The sequence below is a fragment of the Elaeis guineensis genome, chromosome 1, assembly GCF_000442705.2.
Source record: "Elaeis guineensis isolate ETL-2024a chromosome 1, EG11, whole genome shotgun sequence".
NCBI lineage: Eukaryota > Viridiplantae > Streptophyta > Magnoliopsida > Arecales > Arecaceae > Elaeis > Elaeis guineensis.
In genome coordinates this window covers 170634928-170645954 of record NC_025993.2, presented here as the reverse complement: position 1 = coordinate 170645954, position 11027 = coordinate 170634928, and positions in this window count along the sequence as shown.

Genomic DNA, 11027 nt, shown 5'->3' with positions numbered 1-11027 from the left:
ACGGTTTGTATTCAGGTTGAATACAAGTATACTGGATTAGAATTCCCAAGTAAGAGCTTGGGGAGTGGATGTAGGTGCAAGGTTGGCACCGAACCACTATAAATCTTTGTGTTTGTGGTGTGCTTTATTGTTTCTCTTTATTTCTTTATTATATCCTTGCATTCTTGCTTTAGGAAATTAATATTGATTTAAAGTCTTTGTTCTCATTCATCATAAGTAATTAATTAAGTCTAAAATTGTTAGAAACCCAATTCACCCCCCCCTCTTGGGTTGCATAGCTGGACAACAAGTGGTATCAGAGCCCGGTGCTCTAGCCCTTCTTTGATCTAACAATCAAAGAGTCAAAGATCTATGGCAACCCATGTCGGTACTTCTCTAGCCGAGGGGCAATCTACAAACCGACCTCCACTTTTCAATGGGTCTAATTACACCTATTGGAAATCTCGGATGAAGATATTCATACAAACACTCGACTATGATATGTGAAGTATCATAGTGAACGGTCCTCACACACCCACCAAGATTATAAATGGTGAGGAGTCAATCAAACCCGAGAAAGAATGGGATGAGGTTGATAAGAAATTGGCACAATTAAATACCAAATCTATGAATGTTCTTTACTGTGCACTAGATGCAAATGAATTTAATCGCATTTCTACTTGTGCATCTGCTAAAGAAATATGGGATAGGTTAGAAGTAACCCATGAGGGAACAAGTCAAGTAAAAGAGTCTAAAATAAATATGCTTGTACATAAATATGAATTATTTAAAATAGAGCATGATGAGTCTATAACTGCTATGTTTACTCATTTTACTGATATAATTAATGATTTGAAAAGTCTTGGCAAATCTTATACTAACAGTGAGCTTGTAAGGAAGATTCTCAGGTCATTGCCTAGAACTTGGGAAGCAAAGGTGACTGCCATCCAAGAAGCAAAGGACTTGAACATTCTACCTCTAGAAGAGCTTCTTGGATCCTTGATGACTCATGAACTTAGCATGAAGCAACATCAAGAGGATGAAGTCAAAAAGAAAAGAACCATTGCCCTCAAATCCACAGCTTCGCCTGATTATGAAACGGATGACTCTGAAGATGAAGAACAGGATGAAGAGATGGCACTCATCATCCAAAAAATTAAAAAGTTTCTAAGAAAAAAGAAACAGGGGATGAGAAAGAAGTCATTCACTAAAGAAAAACAAAGCAAAGAGAAAGAGAAAGATCAACCCCTCATATGCTACGAGTGCAAGAAGCCGGGATATTTCAGATCCGAATGTCCGCAACTGAAGAAAGGTCTCAAAAAGTTCAAAAAGAAAGCAATGATGGCGACTTGGAGTGCGAGTGATGACTCAAGCTCCGACGAGGAGACCTCAACAGAACAAGCCAATCTGTGCCTTATGGCACACGAAAATGAGGTAACTTCTGAATCCAACTAGTGATTTTACTTTTGAAGAATTGCATGAAGCTTTCTATGATTCAATTGATGAATTAAAGAAACTAGGAAAGAAAAACAAAGAACTGAAATTAGAAAATCAGTCCTTAGTAAAACATGCTGAAAACCTTTCAATTGAAAAATTCACCTTGATTCAAGAAAATAAAAACTTAAAGAATGAAATTAACAAGCTAAAACCTATAGTAGATAAGTTCACCTTAAGTTCAAACAAACTAAATATGATCATTGATAATCAGAAAGCTATATATGATAAGGCTGGACTTGGCTATAAACCTCTGAAGAAACAAAAATTTCTGAAGGATATTTATGTAAATTATTCAAATAACAAGTCTACAAGTATTACTTGTTTCAAATGTGGAAGAATAGAACATAAATCATACACATGTCTTATTAACAAATATGCAAACACAAAGAAAATATGGGTTCCAAAAAGAACCATTTTGACTAACCTAAAAGGACCCAAGAAAGCTTGGGTACCTAAGACAGAAACTTGACCTTTGCTTGCAGGTGTGTCTAGCATCCCAAGAAGGAAACAGAAAATGGTATCTTGACAGTGGATGCTCGAGACACATGACTGGTGATGAATCACAATTCATCATGCTTGATGCTAAGGATGGAGGGATGGTCACCTTTGGAGATAATAGCAAAGGAAAGATCATCGGGATAGGTAACATTGGTATCACTCCCTCCAAATACATTGAGAATGTTTTATTAGTTAAAGGTTTAAAGCATAACTTACTTAGCATTAGTCAATTCTGTGACAAAGGGTATAAAGTTGTTTTTGAATCATCTGTTTGCATTGTGACTAGTCCTATTAACGATGGTATTAAATTTATAGGACATAGGCATGGCAATGTTTATATGGTAGATTTGAATGATTTAGCTAAATTAGACATGCAATGCCTAGTTTCCTTAAATGCTAAAGTTAATGAGACTAGTTGGCTGTGGCATCGTAGACTTGCACATATTAGCATGCATTCTCTTTCAAAACTAATTAAGAAAGAACTAGTTCTTGGTTTGCCAAAACTGAATTTTGAAAAGGATAGAATTTGTGATGCATGCCAATTAGGAAAACAAACTAGAGTTTCATTTAAATCCAAAAATACTGTTTCAACTTCTAGACCTTTAGAGCTTTTACATATGGATCTATTTGGACCAACTAGAACCACTAGTCTAGGAGGAAAATGATATGGCTTTGTAATTATAGATGATTACTCTCGTTTTACTTGGGTTTTCTTTTTGGCACACAAAAATGAAACCTTTCATATTTTTACTAAATTTTATCGAAAAGTCACTAATGAAAAAGGATTTTCAATTCAAAATATTAGAAGTGACCATGGAACTGAATTTGAAAATCAAGATTTTGAAAATTTTTGTGATGAAAATGGAATTGGCCATAACTTCTCTGCTCCTAGGACACCCCAACAAAATGGGGTAGTTGAAAGGAAAAATAGAACCTTAGAAGAAATGGCCCGTACCATGCTTTGTGAAAGTAACCTTCCAAGATATTTTTGGGCGGAAGCAATTAACACAGCATGTTATATTTTAAATCGTGCATTGATTAGATAATTTTTAAAGAAAACCCCCTATGAACTTTGGAAAGGAAGAAAACCAAATATTGCATATTTTCATGTCTTTGGTTGCCGATATTTTGTATTAAATAATGGCAAAGAAAAACTTAGTAAATTTGATGCGAAATCAGATGAAGCAATTTTTCTAGGTTACTCCTCCACTAGTAAAACATTTAGAGTTTTCAACAAGAGAACTTTAGTAGTTGAGGAATCTATACATGTTGTCTTTGATGAATCTAACGATCTTCCTTCAAGAAAGAATGAGGGTGTTGATGATGCAGATCCACTAATAGAAGGTTTGAAGGAGATCACTCTGAAAGATTCAGCAACTCCAGAAGACAAGGATCAAGAAGACAAACAAGATGAGAGAGGTGAAGAAATTCAAGAACAACCTCAAGGTACAAATGACCTACCCAAGGAATGGAGGTATGTTCACAACCACCCTAAGGAGTTAATTATTGATAATCCTATGCATGGGGTAAAAACACGTTCTTCACTTAGAGATGTAGTTAATCATTGTGCTTTTGTATCTCATCTTGAACCTAAAACTTTTGAAGAAGCAGAAAATGATCATAATTGGATAAATGCAATGCAAGAGGAACTTAATCAATTTGAAAGAAATAATGTTTGGACCTTAGTATCAAGACCTAAAAATTATTCAATAATTGGCACAAAATGGGTCTTTAGAAACAAATTAGATGAGCATGGAAATGTAATTAGAAATAAAGCAAGACTGGTTGCTAAGAGATATAATCAAGAAGAAGGAATTGATTTTGATGAAACCTTTGCACCTGTTGCTAGATTAGAAGCTATTAGACTTCTACTTGCATATGCTTGCTTTATGAAATTCAAGTTATTTCAAATGGATGTTAAAAGTGTATTTTTAAATAGATATATTGCTGAAGAAGTATATGTAGAACAACCTCCTGGATTTGAAAATCATGCTTTTCCTAATCATGTCTTTAGATTAAATAAAGCTTTATATGGATTAAAACAAACACCTAGAGCATGGTATGATAGGCTAAGCAAATTTCTACTAAATAATGGTTTTTCAAGAGGTAATGTAGATACAACCTTATTTATTAAAAGAAATCAAAATGATATGCTAGTTATACAAATTTATGTTGATGACATAATTTTTGGGTCTACTAATGAATCCCTTTGTCAAGACTTTGCTAAGCTTATGCAGGGGGAGTTCGAGATGAGCATGATAGGAGAACTCACCTTCTTCCTCGGACTCCAAATCAAACAATCAAAAGAGGGAATCTCCATCACCCAAAGCAAGTATACCAAGGAACTACTCAAAAGATTTGGAATGGAGAACTGCAAACCAATTGGCACACCAATGAGTCCCTCAAGTAAGCTTGACAAGGATGATGAAGGTAAAAGTATAGACTTAAAATACTATAGAGGTATGATTGGCTCATTATTATATTTAACTGCAAGTAGGCCTGATATCATGTTTAGTGTTTGTTTATGTGCTAGATATCAATCTAATCCTAAAGAATCTCATTTGAATGCTGTTAAAAGAATCCTTAGATACTTAAATGGTACTCAAACTCTAGGGTTATGGTACTCTAAGGACTCACAAATTGAATTATTAGGATATTCAGATGCTGATTTTGCTGGATGTAAATTAGATAGAAAAAGCACAAGTGGAACTTGCCAATTTCTTGGAGTTAACCTAATCTCATGGTTTAGCAAGAAACAAAATTCGATGGCACTGTCTACGGCTGAGGTCGAATACATTGCAGCCGAAAGTTGTTGTGCTCAAATCTTGTGGATTAAGCAACAACTCGAAGACTTTGAAATAAAACTTAATGAAATACCAATAAGATGTGACAACACAAGTGCCATAAATCTATCTAAAAATTTAATTCAACACTCAAGATCCAAACATATTGAAATAAGACATCATTTTATAAGAGAACATGTTCAAAACAAAAATATTATTCTTGAATATGTTTGCACTGAAAGTCAATTAGCTGATATTTTTACAAAGGCCCTTAGTGAGGATAGATTCTGTGAAATTAGGAGAAATCTAGGAATTCTAGATCCATATGCCTAAAATTTCTCAATTCTCAAGAATTGATGTCAAATATTCTTAGAGCTCAATTTCCAACATCTACCCTGGTCCCAAAAAGCTCAAGTTTATCATTCTAAAAACTTATCTTTGAGTAAAACTCCTTCTCCCAAAATTTCAAATTTTTCTGGAATTTATTCATATTTTTTCTGATTTTCTGAACTTCATGAGTCGACCCCCATGAGTCGACTCAATGGCAAACTTGTAAATCCCACCAACTTCCAACGGGTTCATTGTTTTTATAAGGGACCCTGTTCATGAGACGACCCATCCGGTCATCTTCTTCCCTCCAAAAGCCATCCTCTCCACTTCCTTTTACTCCAAATCCAAGGATTAATTTCGAGGAACTTCTCCCTCCTCTCCACCAAAAATCGCTAACTTAGAAAAGATTTTTTGTGCTTTCTCGCATTGTTTGGTGCGGTTGGAACGTGCCCTAGCACTCCACCGATCTTCCCAAATCAACTTCTTTTCTCCACCAAAATCCTCTTTACTCTCTTGTGATCCCTCCACTCAATTCAAGTCTCCTTGCCTGCTACTATTTTGAATATGGCTCCAAAGATGAAGCTTCCCCAAAGAAGAAAGTCAATCCGTGAGCCTGAAAAAATTGTCCGAAAGAAAAGGCAAGCTGGTCAGACTTCCAGTACTCCCACTCCAGCTTCAGGTCCCCCTCAATCCTCCATAAGCCCCAGTAAGAACCCTCTTTCTGATAGAAAAGTAGAAACCGGGAAGAATATAGATTTTCGGTTCTTTGAGAAAGAAGGCTTTACTTTTGCAAGTAAGATCAAAAACCAAGGATGAGATTTCTATTGCTCCCTTAAGAAAGTCACCTATGTTGACCTAGTTAGAGAATTCTATCAGAACCTACATTATGGAAATGGGTCAGTGACTTCAACAGTCAAGGGAATTGATATCTGCTTGGATTCTAGAATATTGGGAGAAATATTACATTTGCCTAGTGAAGGTTATTCTTATATGGAACTCCCAGTAAAAGAAGAGGGGATCAGAATTATTTTAGGAGATACTTATTCAGGAAGTTTAAACAAATTGGAAGCAAAGATTTTGTCCATTGAGATGAGGATCCTACATCAGATGGTAACGAAGCTCTTCTTTCCTAGGAGTGGTAGGCATGATCTACTGTCTGGTAGAGATATCTGTATCATGTTTCATGTCATCACTCAGACCCCCCTAAACCTCCCTGCACTTATGATAGAGGCCATGAGAGAAACTTTGAACAGATCCAAGGCACACTTGCCTTATGGTATGGCCCTTACTAGAGTATTTAGGAGGTTTGGAGTTAGCTGTGAGGGGGAGGCACCTACCAAGCTATCTCATGTGGACACTTTCAACCAACACAGCTTGCACAGAATGGAAATTACAAAGACTGATGATGGTTGGATTAAGGGCTCTGAAGAAAGAACTGAGGATAGAGCTGAAACAAGAGCTGAAGACAGAACTGAAGGCAGAGTAGAAGAAGAAGGTCCATCTTCTCCTGTACATGACTTCAGGACAGTATCACCAGATACCCAGTTCATTCCTGATACAGAGGCTGGCCCTTCAGAGTTTACTAGGATGTCCACACCAGTGTATCAGCCAGAGACCAAAGCACATCCATCAGAGTTCAGACTGGCTGACGATCAGATAGAGCATATATCACAGCGTGTGGCTGCCTTGCTATCTAGCCAGTGGAGTAGTACTACTTTTGCACCGGGAGCCACTTCTTCTGATCAGACCATTACTCCCCACATATCCACTGTGTTTCAGATGATATCAGATCAGTCCATCCGGATCCAGCAGCTTGAGGACACAGTTTGGAGATTGACTGGCAGAGTTCTTGACTTGCAGGGGCAAGTCCTTGCTTTGGCCCATCCCAAGCCACAGGAGTCTACAATTGAGGTCACAGATCTCACTGCAGAGGCTGGAAGGCTCAGAGGAGCACTAGAGGGAGGATATGAGTTACTGAGGAAAGAGATCCGAGGATCGAGTGAGCATGCTACCACTCAGTTCACTGCTCTACTTCAATCTGTTTCCAGAGCATTGAATGTACTTGATTCCATCCGGCTCACCCTTTCTGTTCAGTCCTTAGCATCTCAGCGTACTCAGCCACCCAGTTCATCTCGCTCTCCTGCTCGTGCCAGAGGCAGACGGGGTAGAGGACGCACTTCTGATCCATCAGCTTCTCATACCATATCTGATGACTCCGATCCTTGACTTGTCTTGATCATTACTATGTCCTAGGAGTTAGTGTCTTGTTCTAGGATCTGTATCTGGGGGCCATGTATTGACAATTAGCTGGTTGATTTTTATAATATGAACTATGTATTGAAACAATTATGATTTTAATGGAATCATCTTTTACTTATATTTCTACCTTTTGTAATGATGTTGATCATATTTTGGTTATATATATTCTCCTTATTGAAATATTGTCTTCTCTTTGTTGTTGTTTGCTGTTAATAATTGCTGTATTAAGGGGGAGCAAACATCTGTGATTAACTCTAAAGGAGGAGAAGTTAAAGAATGTTTTTAAAAAAAGGAGAAGTTAACCATGTTTGATGATGTCAAAAAGGGGGAGAAATTATTAAACAAAATTATTAAACAAAAATTAAAAAGAAATTTGGTATTAGACTGAAATTAAAGAAAAAGCAATCAAAACCACAAATTATGAGAAATTAATGAATGAATTGAAAATTTAATTAATGAATGAATTGAAAATTTAAAGAACAATATCAAAAATACAATGCTAAGTACAATGCAAATAAGTAACTTTTAAATTACTTCTTTACATATTCTCTGATTTGCATTAAAAATTTAAATATGCTCTGATATACTTCAAAATTACAACTTGTTCTGATATGTCTTTTAAAATTTTATTTACCTTGATACATCTTAAGAAATTTATCTTACCCTGATACATCTTAAAATTTTTTTAACTTGCTCTGATACATTATAAAACTTACTCTGATAAAACTTGCTCTGATAAAATTTTGCTCTGATACATTATAAAATTTGCTCTGATACATTGTAAAATTTTCTCTGAAACATTATAAAATTTTCTCTGATACATTGTAAAATTATTTTTCTTGCTCCGATACATTGCAAAATTTATTTTTCTCTTGCTCTGATATATCTTAAACTCAAAATGAGCTAATACACTTTCAAAATCAACTCTTAAACATACTTTGGCACACATAATTATTTTTTGTATCAAAAAGCAATTAAAGCACATAAGTATTTTTTTTGCTCTGATGCTAAAACTAAAATCAAATGAGAATGAAATTTTCAAAATACAGCTTAATCTGATAACAAAAATAAGTTTTCCACTCTAACACCAAAATCACATAATCCAATGAGCATATCTTCAAATCTTTAAGTAAATGGACAAACTATTTTTGTATATGATCATTTATAATACATGCCAAAAGAATCATACTCTTTTCAAGCATATACACCTATAATGCATTCTTTTGAAATTAGTGTTTCACATAAATGCTTTTGTTCAAATATTTTATCATCATCAAAAAGGGAGAGATTGTTGCTCCTAGATTGATTTTGATGATTACAAAGCAGATTGAAGGGATACAAATATTTTTAAAATTGAAAAAGTCCTTATGCTCTTCAAGGGCAAAATTGTAATTTCACTAAAATCCTGATTTGATAGTACCATTTGGTAGAACAAATGATTTGAAATCTATTGATAAAAATTTTATTATTTTTGGACTTATATTTTTGAAGTTATGAAGGTTTGAAGTGCATGAGTCGACTCATGAGTCAACTCATCACACTATGAGCTGATTGGCACGTAAAAATTACCCATGGCACGCTAGTTTTCTGGCTTGGCACGACCTGTGAGTCGACTCATGAGTCGACCCACAAGGCATGAGTCGACTCATGAGTCGACCCCTGCTGATTTGAGCCAAGAATTTCCAGAAAATCATTCTCTGATTTTTGCAACAGAGGTCGACTCATGAGTCGACCCCTGAAGCATGAGTCGACTCATGAGTCGACCCCTGCGACGGAAAATGTCAGCAACGACTATTTTTTTGCCCATTTTAATTTCCTTTTATGCTTCCTAAAAATGCTCTAACGGCTCTTTATCTGCCTAAATTATTTTCTCTTGCTTCTAATGCTATAAAATATTTCAAATGGTGAAAGAAATTGCAGATTGGAAAAAGATCAAAGCAGATCAATCGGCAGATCAAACGAGAGATCAAATTCATTGAAAGGATCCAAAATATATACGAAGTGATCAAAGAGATATTTGAGAGAAAAAGAAAAGAGGATCCAAAATCCACACGAGAGATTGTGAAAGAGATTCAAGAGCATTCAAAGAGAGGATTTGTCACGCCTATTGTTTCAACCTTGATCTAGAGATCGTTCAAAGCCTTCAAGAGATCTTCAATCAACGATCATCCTCTTCTCAAGCATTCATTCAAGAGTTTATCCACCTTGAGAAAATTCAAAAAGGGTTTCTTCATTTGAGTAAAGTATTTTTATTGTTATATTCGCTCATTTAAGGAGCTGTTATTGTATTAATTTGTGCTCTAAACTATCTTAATATTTGTGAGTAATTGTTCTTATTTTTGGAGGGTTTTCAAAACAAGAGAAGGTTGATCCGAACCTGAAATCGGAGTGTTTTGGGTTAGCTTGTACCCGGGAAACAAGTAGACTAGCTTGGGATAGCTAGTGTCGGAGTTTTCGACGGTTTGTATTCAGGTTGAATACAAGTATACTGGATTAGAATTCCCAAGTAGGAGCTTGGGGAGTGGATGTAGGTGCAAGATTGGCACCGAACCACTATAAATCCTTGTGTTTGTGGTGTGCTTTATTGTTTCTCTTTATTTCTTTATTATATCCTTGCATTCTTGCTTTAGAAAATTAATATTGATTTAAAGTCTTTGTTCTCATTCATCATAAGTAATTAATTAAGTCTAAAATTGTTAGAAACCCAATTCACCCCCCCCTCTTGGGTTGCATAGCTGGGCAACAGGCCTCACCCCTACCGTCGTAGACTATCAAAAGCTCAAAGATATTAATATCAATTCATAAACAACACTAATGTTATCATCATTTACAGCTACTTAACTACAGGTATATTGCTAACATATGAATAAAGCATTGATTTCAAAATGGTTCAATTATTGACTCATATTTCTGGCAGAGAAGAAAAAAAAATCAAAGAAGAGAAAAAAGGACCTATTCGCATGTGTTGCAGTCAACTCCTTCATCACCTGTTGTCGGGAACGAGCATCTGCAAAATAAAGTCCACACTGATCGGAGTTATCTCCGACGATACCCTCCGATGCTTAAGTCAGAGAGGAAGATTAGGCAACAGTAGTTTGAATGAGAAAGGTGGCAGAGCTCAGCCTAGAAGTAGCTTACCGAAGCTGTTGCCTTACCCCCTTTTTATATAGTAGATAGTTGTAACCGTCGGATATGGTCTCGCATTTAATGGCATAGAATCATTGGACGGTAATCTCGTAGTGGGTTATTAATCCTCGAGGATTATGCCATGATATTTATGGGATAACCATCCAGGATGGTTATGATATATTTGAATAAGCCGATCGATTATGAGTCGGAGATCGACCGTCGATTAGTAACTCTGAAATACCGACGGTCGAAGCAGTCCATTATCTGAAGAGTCTGAACATTGGCCGTTTATCGATGTTCAGTCGGTGATGGGTGTTCGATTGGTTGGTTGAGAGTAGTGTCAGCCTGCTTAGTCGATATTTGGTCAGTAGTCGCTTTCAGGATCGTCTATCCGTTTGATGGGCTAGAGTCGGGTGTTGATCAGACTGCGTCAGAGATTGGTCGGTAGACGAAGGTCAGTCAGTTTATCCCAATAGTTGCCCCCCCACTCCTGAGTCCAATGGTGAGTTACTGCATGCGTAGCCATGTGGTCCATTGCTTTTGATGAAAGTC